Genomic DNA, 14,533 nt, shown 5'->3' with positions numbered 1-14,533 from the left:
CCCGCTGAGCAGGGAGCCCGATACGGGGCTCGATCCCAGGACCCCGGGATCATGACCTGAGCCGAAGGCAGACGCTTAACTGACTGAGCCACCCAGGTGCCCCGCTCTGAATTATTTGGAATCTCTGAAAAGATGGAGCCTTTCGTTGCCTTGGGACCTTTGCCTGTGTTCTTTCCTTTTCCTAGAATGCCCTCCTTGTTCTGTCTAATTGAGACTCAGCTCTAATGCCACCACCTCCAGGAAGCCTTCCTTCAATCCTTTCCTCCCCTCCCAACCGGTTAGGATGCCCTCACTCTGCACCCAGGGACCCCAGGGTTTCCCTTGGCCATAGCAACTCTCACACTGTGCTCATGGCACCTTTGCAGAAATATCTGTTTTCCACTAGACTCTGATCTCTTAGATGGTAGAAATTTGGGCTTTTTTTTTTTTCCTCTTATAATGCCAATGCCTGGCACAGAGCCTGGCATATACTTGGCATTCAGCAAGTGTTTATTGGGTAGATAAATGTTTGCTCATTACTTTTTAGACAATCTTGAAAAACAGACTAATAAACCTTAAAAGTCAAATAACACACTGCGGAAAAAACTAAACAATCATTATAGATATGATAAGGAGCTAATATATCTATATGGCAAAGATCCTTTATAAGCCAATAAGGAAAAACTTAACCTCTGAAGAACAGAAAAGAATAAACCCAAATGGCCAATAAACATATGGAAAAAATGTCCAACAAAGCCTTTCAAATTAAACATTATACCATTTTATGTTTCATATTAGTAAACACAAAAAGTGGCAATACTTGGTTGGCATGAGGTTGTGAGGAAGGGAGCATTTTCATCCACTGCTGGTAGACTATTCTTAGGCTCATTTTCACATGTTCTAAAAGTCTTTCAAATGTGCAGCCCCTCATAACCAACCGTTCTACTTCTAGAATTTTAATTCCAAGGAGTTAATTGGTAATACATGTGCATCATCACCTACAGGTCCTATTAATTCCTCAATATTTTCGGATGGATCACTCAACAGGCTGACATTATGGTCATAGGTGCTGATAGAATCTTACCTAGTGATAGTATCATACCAATTTAGGGCCAAGAGCAGAAACTCCCTGACTTTGGTGGTGGTTCAATTATTGGACACCAGCCTGGGGGAAGCATTTCTAAGGTTGCTATAATAAAGTTGGTCATGATTTATATAGGGGCTGACAAGTTCCTGCATCTGCTGGGCCAGTTGGAAAACACCTAGCAATGACTTGAAAGATCAGTTCGGGCATGGAATTCTAGCTTGGCAACTAGAAAGGAAAAGTATTTATTGAGCACCTTCTATGTGCCAAGAAGTTACTTATAAGACTTCATTTTAGCTCTTCCTGGGCAGTCAGGATTATCCTATTTTACCAATAGAAAAACTCAAGATACAGTGTGAGGAGGAAAACTAAAATAAGAGCCAGGCACGCCCCACTCCAAAGCCCATGAAAATTACCCCTGGAATAATCCTTAAGAATTTAGCCCTTGGGCATGCTGTTCGTTGTTTATGCAAAGGAGATTGAACATAGCTTTTCTGGTTGTTCTTCATTAAATGGCACTGAGTGAAATATTGTACGACATCCACGTTCAGGAGCCTCAAATCATCTCCCAGGTACATAATAATAACCTATCATTCAAACGGGAAGGAAATAATCTGATTCGGAGCAGGACAGAGTGGGACAGGCTACTGAATGGATTCTCACGTGGGGCATTTTCTTTTAAGCAAGTTCTCAATCAAGATACTTGAATATATTGTGATCATTTTTTTTTAAGATTTTATTTATTTATTTGACAGAGAGAGACACAGCAAGAGAGGGAGCACAAGCAGGGGGAGTGGGTGAGGGAGAAGCAGGCTCCCCGCTGAGTAGGGAGCCTGATATGGAGCTCGATCCCAGGACCCCGGGATCATGACCTGAGCCGAAGGCAGACGTTTAACCGACTGAGCCACCCAGGTACCCCTATATTGTGATAATTGACTGGGGACAGACTGCCCTGCCCTGGCAGCTTGGAAGTTCCTCTGAAATTATTCCTTTTTGTACATTCTGTAAAATAAACATGCAAGCCCTAAATGTGCATTTGCATCCACACCATAAGCAAATAATGAGTATTTGGCTGATGCCTCACGCCTCCACCCGAGCCATATGTATTGGTTTTTCTTACCTCCAAGGCGCCCTGTGGTGAATGTACAGAACCTGGACCGGGGTCTGAGACTGGGGTCCGCAGCAAAGAGGAGGGACAAGAAAATATTAGACTAGTTAGAAATGACTTATGGGGTCTTTTTGTTTTATTGTTGTTATTGTTTTGGGGGGATTGGTTCAATTCAGTTAAACTTTCAAAAAATACTTGGATTTGGTTTGTTGGAGGTTCAACAAATACATGTAATCAATTTGTTTTTGTTTCTGTTTTTAGTTTGTTTAGGTTTGTTTTTGCTTGCTTTAAGTTCAAATACCTGCTTTGAAGGTACGATAAAATATAAAATCATACACAGACATACACCCAGCAATAAAGCCAAGGGATATCATTGTAAGCATTCATAATAAAACCAAATGGTACCACTCATATCAGCTGTCTTCGTCCATCCTCTTGGTATTCCTGCTTATCCCCATTCTACAGATGGGGAATTTACTGAAAAAAATAGTTAACTGACTTATGGCTTGTCTAATATATCCAGTGATTCTCAGTCTCCTTGTGGGAGAAGATGCCTTTGAAAACTGGAGTTTGGGGCAGGCCACTTGGAGGGAAAAGACTTAAAATGCCAGAGTGCCAGAGCATTCTAGAGCATCATTAAAGGAGACAGTTACCACACCACTTCCTGGAAGGCACCACGCCCTGCAACTATGGACCTCACCAACTACACTGCTTCAGTACCCTGACGGTGCCCCGTAGATATTCTAGCCCCGCATTGTCCAGTATGGCAGCCACCAGCCCCATGTGGCCTTTGAGCACTTGAAATGCGGCCGTTCTGAATTGAGATGTGCTGTGAGTGTAAAATACACACAGGATTTTGAAAATTGAGTACAAAAGAAGGAAGGTAAAATTTCTCAAAAATAATTTTTTCTATGGGTTGCATGTTGAAATAACATTCTGAATATATTCGGTTAAATAAAATATTAAAATTCATTTCACCTGTTCCTTCTAACTTCTTGTAATATGGCTACCAGAAAAGTTAAAATTACCTATATTGTTCACGTTATATTTCTGTTGGACTGTGCAGCTCTGGAGGTCAAGTTCTCCCATGTTCCGGAAAATACAGAACACCTCATTAGAGCTGGCTTGATGTTGCCCTTTGTTTTTTTACCTGTAACAGGGCAGTGCAAGGGACATGGTTCCTGAAGATCTCACAGGATTCAAGACAAATCCTGAGCAAGGAAAATGGGTACATTAGTTTACCTGCTAAAGATGTGCAGCCATGAATCAATAGCATAAACCCAGAATACAATGCATCCCAGCCCCTTTCCAGTTTGGAAATTATTCTTTCCATGGTGCTTTTTTTTTTAATTTCAATTTAGGGGAATTTGCATCCTTTCACATTTTACATGCAGCCTGGAAGCTTAATGAATATGTTTTACATCACACCATTTAGAGTTCACCAAATTCAGACTTACTTGGAGGACAGGGAGAGGCATGTCCTGCTCTGCCCTGCATCTCATAACCACTCAGTGTCCCCTGGACAGAGAATACAGAGTAGCATCTCTTCTCAGTTATAACCAAAACGTTTCTTACATAGTGATTAAAGCTTTGCTCCAGACGGGTAGAGACAATCTAGTGGTTGAGAAATGCTGAATTAGTCAGGATGGGAGCAGGGCAGGAAACAGGGCAGAGAACACTTCTTACCCTCAGCCTAACATATAATAAATAGCACCAGTGTTCTGAGTGTGAGCTTAGCGCCCCTGATGGGGAAGGGACCTCAGAAGTCTCAGGGCGGCCCTCCACCCCATGCAGGAGTCTACTTGGCATCAGGTTTCGTAGCAGCCATGAGGCTTCTACTGGAACCTTTCTCATAATGGAAAGCCCCCTCCCACTCTAGGAACCAGGTGGTTAGGTTTGGGCGTTTGTTTTCAACAGCCCTGGCTGCATAGAGTTCATGCTTATGATGTAGAACGTGGTCAGATGTTTACTCTGCGGTGAACTAAATGAGATCTAGACTTCAGATCTCCCCCAACAAGGCTGAGTTTGAACGCAGGCTTAGCTATTTATGTGTTGGCATGCCTCATAACCAATTTCAGCGCAAGTTGCTTCATTTAAAAAAAAAAAAAAGGAGGGGGGCAGCGAGAAGACTGAGCTAAGTTGTAAAGAGATGGGAGAGGGGAAAGATGCTAAATGCTGCATGCGTGCTGGTCTATTTGTCTTGATTCAGAGTGCCTACTTCTTTAAAACAGGCAGGGGCTGCCTTCCAAGTGCCCAGCAAGCTCTTGCTTTCACAAAGATGCATTGGCAATTACTCAGCCCTGCTCTCGTCCAGGCGTTTACAAACTGATTTGTTCCCATGTTTCCAGGTACAGAAGGTAGGCAGCTGAGTAATGATCCATGGGTGAGGACAGGGAGTCCAGGGTGGGATTTGTATATGGAGGAAGAGGTACAGGGTGAGAGGAGGTGACCCAGAGACGCGGGGGAGGGCCGAGGCTGTGTGCGTGGTGTCTACTAACTTCAAGTCAATGGCAAAAACATAGAGAATGGGACAGAAAGAGCACTTGATTTGGAGTCAGCCAGACGTGGGCATAAATCCTAGCTCTGTCACTTACCCGCTGTGTGGCCTTGGAGAAGTCCCGTCATCTTTTTGATTCTCTTTCATCTATAAAATGGGAATAGCAATAGCCACCTTGCCGTATAAAGTGGTATTTAAGTGCTTAGCATCTGGAGCCAGACTGCAATTTATTAGCTGTATGACCTGTGGAAACTTGTTTTGTAACAGATTTATGGAGGCATGATTGACATATAATAAGCTACACATGTTCGAAGTGTACAGTTTTATGAGATTTGACATGCATAAACACATGTGAAACCATCACCACAGCCAAGATAACGAACACATCCATCCCCCAAGTTTCCTGATGCCCCTCCTGCCTCCCGGTGTCCTCACCTCCAGGGACCCACCCCCCTGCTTTCTGTTCTACAGATCAGGTTGCATTTTCTTCGTTTAGTTCCAAATGGTTTCTATTGCTATGTCACCGAGTTCACTAATCTCTGACGTCTAACGTTCCATGAATCTCATCTAATGTATTTTTATCTCTGACATGGCAGTTTTCATCTCAAAGAACCTCAATTTGGGTATTTTGGTTTTTAAAAATATCTTCCTTGTATTTTTTTTTTTTTTTTAGAGAGAGAGAGAGTAAGGTGGGGAGGCGAGAAGGAAAGAGAAAATCGTAAGCAGGCTCCACACCCAGGAGCCCAACGCGGGCTTCCATCTCACAATGCTGAGATCACGACCCTGAGATCATGACCTGAGCCGAAATCAAGAGTCCAACACTTAAAATCGACTGAGCCATCCAGGCGCCCCTCTTCTTTATATCTATTTAACATGTCTGATCGTCTGATCCTTCCTCTGGCTTCCAGAACATATGAAATAAAGTTATAATGACTATTTTCCTGTCCTTATCTGCTAATTCTATCATCGATGTCATTTCTGGGTCAAGTGTGATTGATTTTTCCCCTTATTTTGCTGCTCCTGCGTGATTGGTCATTTCTTTCCTGGGTGCCAGACATTATAGATATTACCTTGTTGTGTGCTGGACCTTGTTGTATTAAACAAACAAACAAATTTGAATAGATCCCATTTTAATTTAATATACTTATAACTGCGAATGATAAAATGTATAGCCATTTTAATTAATTAGTGTATTTTATTTATTTTATTTTTTTACTTTTTACACATTTAGTCCATCCACTTAAACATCTCTGGCCAGGCCACAGTTATATATTTCTAAAATGTATCTTCGAGCTGTTTTTCTGGGATGTGGTTCTGTTACTGGGAGGCAGTTTGATCCTTTGAGGGCTTCCTTTTAAGTTTCCCTAGGCAGGGCTGGAGCAGTATCTAGTCTAGTGCTGATTTTCCCCACTACCGAGGCAATACCCTTCCCAGTCCTCTAGCCAACCCCATACATGATGAGAGTTTCCCACGCTGGTGGTAAGACACAGGCACTAGTCTCAGTCCTGGGTGAGCTCTCAGCAAGCAATGTGTCCTCTTATTCTCTTGGGTGGGTCTTTCTCCTTCCTCAGACTCGGTTTCTTTACACACAAGCAGTGATCAGTGAACTGGATACTCGCGTGTAACCCTTTGCAGAGCTCCAGAGTTCTCTGTCCATGAAGCTCCCCTCTCCCTGGTGCTCTGCCCTGCAGACCCGAGCTGCCTTGACTTCCTTGGATGTCCGGGTGCTGCGTCCTCAACTCAAGAATGTGCTGGGCTCTGCTCGATTCCCTGTATCTGCACTGTGGACTAGAAACTCTCCAGGCCGCAAGCTGGATCATGCCTAAGGCTCACCTCATTTGCTTCCCATCTCTCAGGGCTCACTATCCTTCATTCACTGATCGCCAATATTTCGAGAGCTGTCATTTGGTTTTTCAGTTATTTCAAGGAGGAGAGTAAATCTGATGCCTGCCTGCTATTTCAATTTGGCCAGAAATAGACGCCAGGAAAGCTGTGTATTTAAATTCTCTATGACTCCATTTCCTCACCTATAAAATGAGAATAAGAATGGTGCCTACATCACAGAGCTGTTGTGAGGATTAAATGCATGAATACTTGAATCTAATGCATAGTAATTGCTCAGCAAGTAGAAGCTGCCATTGCTCTGATTGTGGTTGGTGGTGGTTATTATTATTATTACTGTATATCTGTAGATGGGTTGCTGGGATCTGCGAAACTCCTGAATTTTCAGTCTCAAGCGTAGGACTTGACAATTCATTGGTATTAAATATTTGTACTTCTACTATTCTACCCCAGACCTCTCCAGCAGGTAACTACTCATCCTCTTACTTTGGAGCAGGCTAAGAATGATCTTTGAGATCTTTAACAGCCATAATTTCTATGCCTCAGAGATCTAATTGATATTCTCATCGAGCAAATTAGCATTTGCAGCAAACATACCTCACTCCAGATTTATTATGCTCCCTAAATTAATGTAACAAGGATATTCTGAAGAGCAAACCAGAGTTTAATTCGTAGGAGTCTGGAAGTCAGTCTCTGAGTTAGCTAGAGGAATTCAAGGTAGGAAAGAAAAAGTCGATTCCAATCCTTCCCAGGCTGCCCTTCTGGGCAAATGGGATAGAAAACTCAGCTCTCAAAAAAAAAAAAAGAAAAAGAAAAAAAAAAAAGCCCAAAACAAACAAACAAAAAAACACCAAACGAGCTATTTGGGATATGCAGTTAAATCAAAAGATACAGTGACTCCAGCCCCTCAGTCCCCTTAATCTCCCATTCGGGCTTTCCTTCAGTGTTGATGTGACTGGGGTCAGATGCAATGTTCCTAACTCTTCATGGACCAGACATCTGACTGAGTCCTCCTGGAGGCCTGGGGAAAGCCAGCACATGAAGCAGGTGACAATGTGTCACCTGACCAAGTAGGACCTGCTCCAGGGCAGCGTCCGACAAAGTCTACATCTCAGTCTTCCCATGAGACTTCTTCCCACCACCTGCTTCCACCACCAGAAATAGGGGCTGCCCATGCTTTTCCATCTACCCAGGTGGTGCAGAGACTTCCGTCTCCATGGCTTACTCATGCCCCAGACATGAAGCAGGAGCCCCCTTGTACTGTTTTATCTTGTTTAAGAAAAGTAGTTTTATGTCATAAGAACTAAATTCCTTATGCTCGAATCAGCGGTGACGTCTTGGTACACTGGTTTCTCATAATTGTACTCACAGTTCATTAACAAACTGGCATTTGCCCTTTTTTCATCTCTGAAAGCAAGATAATTTTCACAAATATCTATGCACTAAAAAAGATGAAGTCTGGTCCCAAAGGGTATATTAGGGTTGATGGGGCATGGAAGGATCCATGACGTTCAGGGAGCATGTCTGCCCTTAAACCTGGGGCCATACTTTAGGGCTTGCATCGATTCTTTTATTCAACAGTTATTAAGAAAAGGTCTGAGATAATCTCCTATTCTCAGAGGGCTGCAGTTCAATAGGGGACATAAGACAAAGACATAAATGATCGGAACTCATGGTAAAAAATGCTTAGGGCTCGGAAGTTTATCACTTGGTAGTTAAGATTTAGAACTTTGTGGAGTCAGACCTGCATTTAACCTACTGGTCTTGTCCTTGACGAACTGTGTGTCCTTGGGCAAGTCATTTTACTTCCTGAGGCATTGTATTTCCCATCGGTTTCCTCTTTGATAAATTGGAGATCAGAGAGCAGTTGCGTGAATCAAACAAGGTGAGATATGTAAAGTAGTTAAAACATTGCTCACAGTCAGTTAGCTAATACTATTGTTTTCCTAGTCCAAAAGAAGACAAGATCTTAAACAGTTTCCCATAAGGAGTGGCAGCCACTTGGTGGCTCCCCTGGACCGGGAGAGAGGGTGGGGTTTGGGAAGCTGGAGCATTCTGCTTCTGCTCCCTGCAGGTTTCAGGGAAAATTCAGAATGGTTCTACTTCCATCTGGAGGCCAGAGCAGCCTTGGTGTAGGTTAGTAAGTCTCTCTACTGCTTTTCTTGCCTTATGCTCCTTGAAAATTTCATTTCCTCTTGGAGTTTGAACTCCCACCCTAAGATTTCGTATCTCTGGACGATGCAGCTTGTCCCAAACAAAATGTTCCCCCCTCCATGGCTGCAAACTCACTTATGATGGCGTCATCTTTCCAGGGACTGAAGCCGGCAAACTTACTGACCCCCTTGGTAGCTCCTTTTTCTCCTTTCTCTTGCCCATTCCCCCATGCTGATCCCATACAATCAAGTCTTGTCAGTTTGATCTGCTAAGTATTTCCTGAATCCATGCCCACAGCCACGGTCCTCTGCGGGTCATCGTGCCCCTTCCCCTGATGGGCTGCAGCAGCCTCCCCCTGGTGCCTCTCCTGTTGGCCTTGCCCATCGTCAACCCATTCTTCGTGCTATGGGAAGGATGCATGAAATCCACCTGTGGGTCTATCCTGCTGATAAGTCTTCCATGGCTCTCTATACAAACTTCTTCCTACTAACCTTATGTTCTTCCCCATTCTTCTTTTCTAATAGATCCCAATTTTGCTTGGGGCAGCCATATGCTCAGCTAAAAATTTTACTTTCCAGAATTCCTTGAAGCTTGCAACCAGGTTCTGGTCAAGGAGATATAAGCAAAAGTCTGTGGGCTGGGCTTCTAGGGAAATTATGTTTTTCCTGATAGAAAGGAAGGGATTCAACTGGTACAAAGCACCTTTTTCTCTTCCCTCTTTCTTTCTGGCGCACCGACTGATGCCTTGGGAGTAGTCAGCCAGCCCCCAGGAAGATGAAAGTCACCCATTAGGTTGGTAGAGCAGGAAGCTAGAGGAAGCCTATTGGCTTGATGACTTCCTGGACCAGCCACAGTCACCCGGGAGCACCCAGCTCCAGATTTCTTGTTACGCAAAGAAAAGAAATCTCTGTTTGGTTGAGTAACTGCATCTTGGTTCCTGTTACAGAAGTTGGACTCAGCCTTAACTGATCTACTCTCTCATCAACTAGAGGTGCAGTTTGCAAACTTTATTGAGCGTCCAAATTGCTGGGGCACCTGATAGAAATTCAGGGTGGGAATCCCACCCCACCGGATTCTATTCTAAGTGGATCTGCAGTGAGGGTCTGCCACTGGTATTTACTGATGTTCCATGTAGAACAATTAGAAAAACACCAAATCCTGGAAATTACACTTAGATGGTTAAGGAAGGAAACAGAGATTCTGTGTTTATAAGGAATTTTATGAGCTGGCCTCCATACCTTCTCCGGTCTCATCTCTGGCCGTTCCCTCTGCTGTCCCTGCCCAGAACTTACCATTTAGTGACTTGACTTGTGCCATTTCCATGTCTACGAAGCTCTTCCCACCTTTCTGGCCCTGGGCCTTTCCCAGACCACAAGATGTAGCTTAGGTATCACCTTACCTGGGAAGCCTTCCAGGAACCCTCAGACTGTCCTTGTTGTCAATCACCAAGGAGCCCTTGAAAGGTTCTGGATGGAGAGAAAGATCCAGAAGGTGGGGAGGGAAGAAATGGGAGGATATGTTTGTATAATCAGATTGGCATGGCCACCTGCTCCCCCTGCTTTGGTTTGAATGTGGAGGTAGGAGGGTGGGAACTGTAAATTGTATTGGTTTTAGTTCCAGCTCTTCTTTTATGATAACTCCTAGGGACTGGGATCTGCAGCCAGAGTGGAATGCCTGCCTCAGAAAATTATTAATTTTAGTGGGCTGTTCTCTCCTTTTCACTTTTCATTTACATTTTGAGAGTTAGAGTCAACACCAAGCATAATAGAAGCAATCAGATAGGCTCCGGTGGAAACCAGGAACATCTAATTAAATCCTTATATTTGCAGGTCTAGTTCTCAAGGGAGGAAAAAACATGTGACTGGTTCGATATTTATAGAGTGCCTTCATTCATTCAATATGCATTCACTCATTTAGTCACTCCCTTACACTGCACTGACAAGATTCTCCTGGTTACAAATAAAAGAAACACAACTCAAGCTGTGTTAAGTCAGACAAAGGGAATTCATTGGCTCCTGTACCTGGATGGTCCAAGAGTTCAACCGGCTTCCCACCCTGGGGGCTTAAATGATGTCCCCGAATGTGTCTTCCTCCTCTGTTCCTTCTTCTTCTCTCCTCATTTTCCTTTTTCCTTTCTCCTGCCTCTCCTTTTCCTGTCCTTAAGTCAGGCTCTTTCCTTGTGGCAAGTAAAGGAGGCTTCAGCAGCTTCAAATAAACGTCCCAGCAGTTTAGCAACCCAGGGAAGAGAGGTTGTCTACTGCTAGAAGCAACCAAAAAAGTCCCAAGGTGAACGCTAATCTGGCTCATGTTATATGTCCCTGCTTGAAACCAATTTGTGTGGCCAAAAGTTTGGAATAGTCTGATTAGCTTGGCCTGGGATACATGGCCAGAGTGGAGAATGTGAGGGGTCAAGTTCAGCCCCTCCTGTCACAGGGAATGTGTACAGGATACTGAAGAGACATAACCAACAAATCCCACCATCACATCCATCCAACAATCCATCTATCCACCCATCCTTTCATCCACCCATCCATCCTTCCATCCATCCACCCACCCACTCATCCTTCCATCTTTTCATCCATCCATTTTTCCATCTAACAAGCATTTTTTAGAGACTTTTCTATGCTTGGCACTGCACGGGCACTCATGTCAGTTCATCTACCACACAGTAATGGGCAGGATCTGGACTTAGCACAAAGCTTAGCCCAAAGTAGGTGTTCAGTAAGTGTTTGAATGGATTAAGAGATGACCTGAGTCTTAAGCCTGGGTCCCTAGGAAGATAGGATCCCTGATGTAAAATGAGAATGTGGACAGGAAAAGTGGCTCTGGGGTGAAGGGGCTATACCACGCAGAGTGCTTGAGCATCTCAGGTTGCCCCCACGATGGACGGTACACCTCCTCTCCCCTGGTAGCAGGAGAGCTGGGCAAGGACGGGAATTCTCTGCTGCTCTGCACAGACGGTCCGAGACTGGGGACTGAGGCAATTATTCTGAGCCATCAAATGAATAAATATTTTGCAATGAGAGTCAGCAGGGAGATGTGATGGGATTTAAATGCTGATACAATATGCCAAGCTGCTTTCAGGAGCCGTAGTCACTGGGCAGGACTGGGATTAGGCAGGCAAGAGTCCATCAGCCAAGGCACTCACGCACCAGTAACTAGGGTCCTCGTTCCCTTCCTCTCTTTCAGGGGATGCTCCCAGGGAAGGGAAGGACATCTGCTCTGCTCTCAGACTTGGACTTGGCTGTAAGAATGTCCACCATGATGCTTGCCACCCAGCATTAAATAAACATTAGCCCTGGGGCGCCTGGGTGGCTCAGTCATTAAGCGTCTGCCTTCGGCTCAGGTCATGACCCCAGGGGCCTGGGATCAAGCCCCGCATCGGGCTCCCTGCTCCACGGGAAGCCTGCTTCTCCCTCTCCCACTCCCCCTGCTTGTGTTCCCTCTCTCCCTGTCTCTCCCTGTCAAATAAATAAATAAAATCTTTAAAATAAATAAATAAATAAACATTAGCCCTATAGGTTGAGCAGGGTTGGAGCTCAGAGTTGGTTGTAGAACAGGATTTTTATGAGCATTCTCAATTTTCAGTGAATTCATTTTTTGTTTGATTGTTAATTCACTCATAAATTTCCTTCTTCCTTCATTCACCCAACAAACATTGGTGAGGTGTATTATTAATGCTGCACCCAGATCCCTTCTTACTGCTTCTGTGCCCTACTCCCCCTCCTTAGATGGGCCTTCCCTTCCAACAGCCCACACCTGTGACTCTTGCCAGGCCTGTCCTGGGGAATATTCATCCTCCCCATTCCCAGGGTGCCCTTAACCAGTGACTGCAGAGTTCAGGAGTCAGAAAGCCCCAGATCCTGACCCTAATCAAGAAAACCGTGGATGCAATTTATATTCTAGCGGCCCCACGGGATCAGACTGAAGCTGCTTGGGAGGGATTTTGTCTGAAATCACATTCCTGCCCAGGAGGCTGGGACTAGGATGAAGCAAGTGACGTACTGGGGCACAGATTTTAAGGGGACACTCACCCTGAGATCCGTGCACCAACCTTCACGTTTTTGCATCCCTTGTGCCTCCCTCAGCTCCGCCCGCCCTTGCCCTGCTTGCTGGCCCTCCTCCTCTTCCGGTCTGCATCCCCTACTCCTTTACGGACTTCCTGGGGGAGCATTTCCATGATACCCACTTGTCTGCACATCTTCCTCTCAGGGTCTGTTTATGGAAGCCTGACCAAAGTTGACTAAGTGCTATGTGCTGGAAATGGTCCGATACACACAAAAAGGCATGTGACCTGGTCTCTGCCCTCGCAGGGCTCACGTTCTGCAGGGACCACATGGTGCAAGGCCCTCTCTCCGCAAAGAACCGTGCCGCCTCTGGGTGTAGTCCTGAGGACGGGAGAAGCTCAGCCCAAGCGCTCCATTTACCGGCTTCAACTGCCTTGTCACTTAAAGCTGCCCCAGCCTGCTGCTTTGAGGGGGATCATAGCATATGAAAAATTAAAACACTTTTTAAAAAATAATTGGCTCTGGGGGCGCCTGGGTGGCTCAGTCGTTAAGCGTCTGCCTTCGGCTTGGGTCAAGATCCCAGAGTCCTGGGATCAAGCCCCGCATCGGGCTCCCTGCTCGGCGGGAAGCCTGCTTCTCTCTCTCCCATTCCCCCTGCTTGTGTTCCCTCTCTCGCTGTGTCTCTCTCTGTCAAATAAATAAATAAAATCTTTAAAAAAAAAAATTGGCTTTGTACAGTCAATTGCTGAGGACATCCACGGATTTGCATGCTTTAAAGGCAAAGAGATTTGTTCTTAATGAAATTATCTTGCAGTATTTGGATTTGAGGTTGAGCACAATCCCAGCCGCAGGGGGGACATGTGCCTCTTGTCCCCAGAGTGCCTTCGTGTAGAGATCGGGCACGAAGCTAAGGTGTTCTGAGGCCTCTGTGCAGAGGAACCATGGAGTCAGCACAGGGATTCCAGTCTCGGGGTAAGCCTCAGGGAGCCCCCCAAATTCACCCTTGTAGTGGGTGGAATGGTGTCCCCCAAATCCTTGTCTACCTGGAACCTGAGAAGCAAGTCAAAACCACGGACTGGGCATCAAGAAATCGCACAAAGTGACAACTGACTCGCAAGCCGGATGGGGTCCCTGCCGGTCTCTCACTAAATCTTTATGACGAGGCAGGAAAAAAGAGACATAAAGTTCCCACCCATGTGGGGAACTAAGATGGGCCTTCAAATTAAGGCCAGAGTCTGCGAGGAACTGACACTAATTTGAGGATACTAGCGCAGGGGAGCTGGGGCAAGCCTACCCAGGCTTAGCTGCAAGGTGTACCCTCCTTTCAGTCGAGGTAAGAGAGAGACAGCCAGGTATGGTGCGCCACAGAGAAGAGCTTCTCCAACTGGGGGATCCTGTTAAAATGCAGATTCTGATGCAGCGGGTCTGGGGTGAGGCTGAGGTTCTGCATCTCCAAGGAGCTTCCTGGTGATGCTGACGCAGCCGGACCACGCCTGGATAACAAGGCTTGAGGCTGTGTTAGAACGAGGCACTGGGCCTGGGAGGAAGATCCAATCACCCCTGATGGGCTGCTCACCAGGGAAGGCCTGCTGGACCCCGGCAGCTGAACTGAAGTTGTGGTCGACTGTTCCGTATTTACTGTCCACAATATCGGATGGCCCTTCGTGCAGGAGAATGCTACCGTCCTGCCCCATGACTCGCTCCGGCCAGGGTGCTGAGGGTGGTGGTGGTCAAGGCTGATCAAGGCTTTCAGAGCATCGCATGCTCCCTTGTCCCTCTGCTGAACGGTTGGCTGTGCCGCTTGCTAATCCCAGACCCACGCGGCTCTACTCTGCTCTTCAGTGCTGGCTCTTTAGCGAATG

The 14,533-nt window shown here is 45.6% G+C and overlaps 1 long non-coding RNA gene across 1 annotated transcript; it reads left to right on the top strand.

Annotated features, from left to right (window-relative positions):
* Window positions 1–2,700: 2,700 nt before the first annotated feature.
* Window positions 2,701–5,604, top strand: LOC135362686 (uncharacterized). Its single transcript, XR_010407647.1, has 2 exons — window positions 2,701–3,054; window positions 5,342–5,604. It is a non-coding gene; the product is annotated as an uncharacterized LOC135362686 (long non-coding RNA).
* Window positions 5,605–14,533: the final 8,929 nt, after the last annotated feature.

Source organism: Mirounga angustirostris, unplaced genomic scaffold (assembly GCF_029215605.1).
Source record: "Mirounga angustirostris isolate CCGP_5_RB_7025 unplaced genomic scaffold, mMirAng1.0.hap1 SCAF_15, whole genome shotgun sequence".
Classification (NCBI taxonomy): domain Eukaryota; kingdom Metazoa; phylum Chordata; class Mammalia; order Carnivora; family Phocidae; genus Mirounga; species Mirounga angustirostris.
The sequence above is the reverse complement of the archived record's forward strand: the minus strand, read 5'-3'. Positions and strand labels throughout refer to the sequence as shown.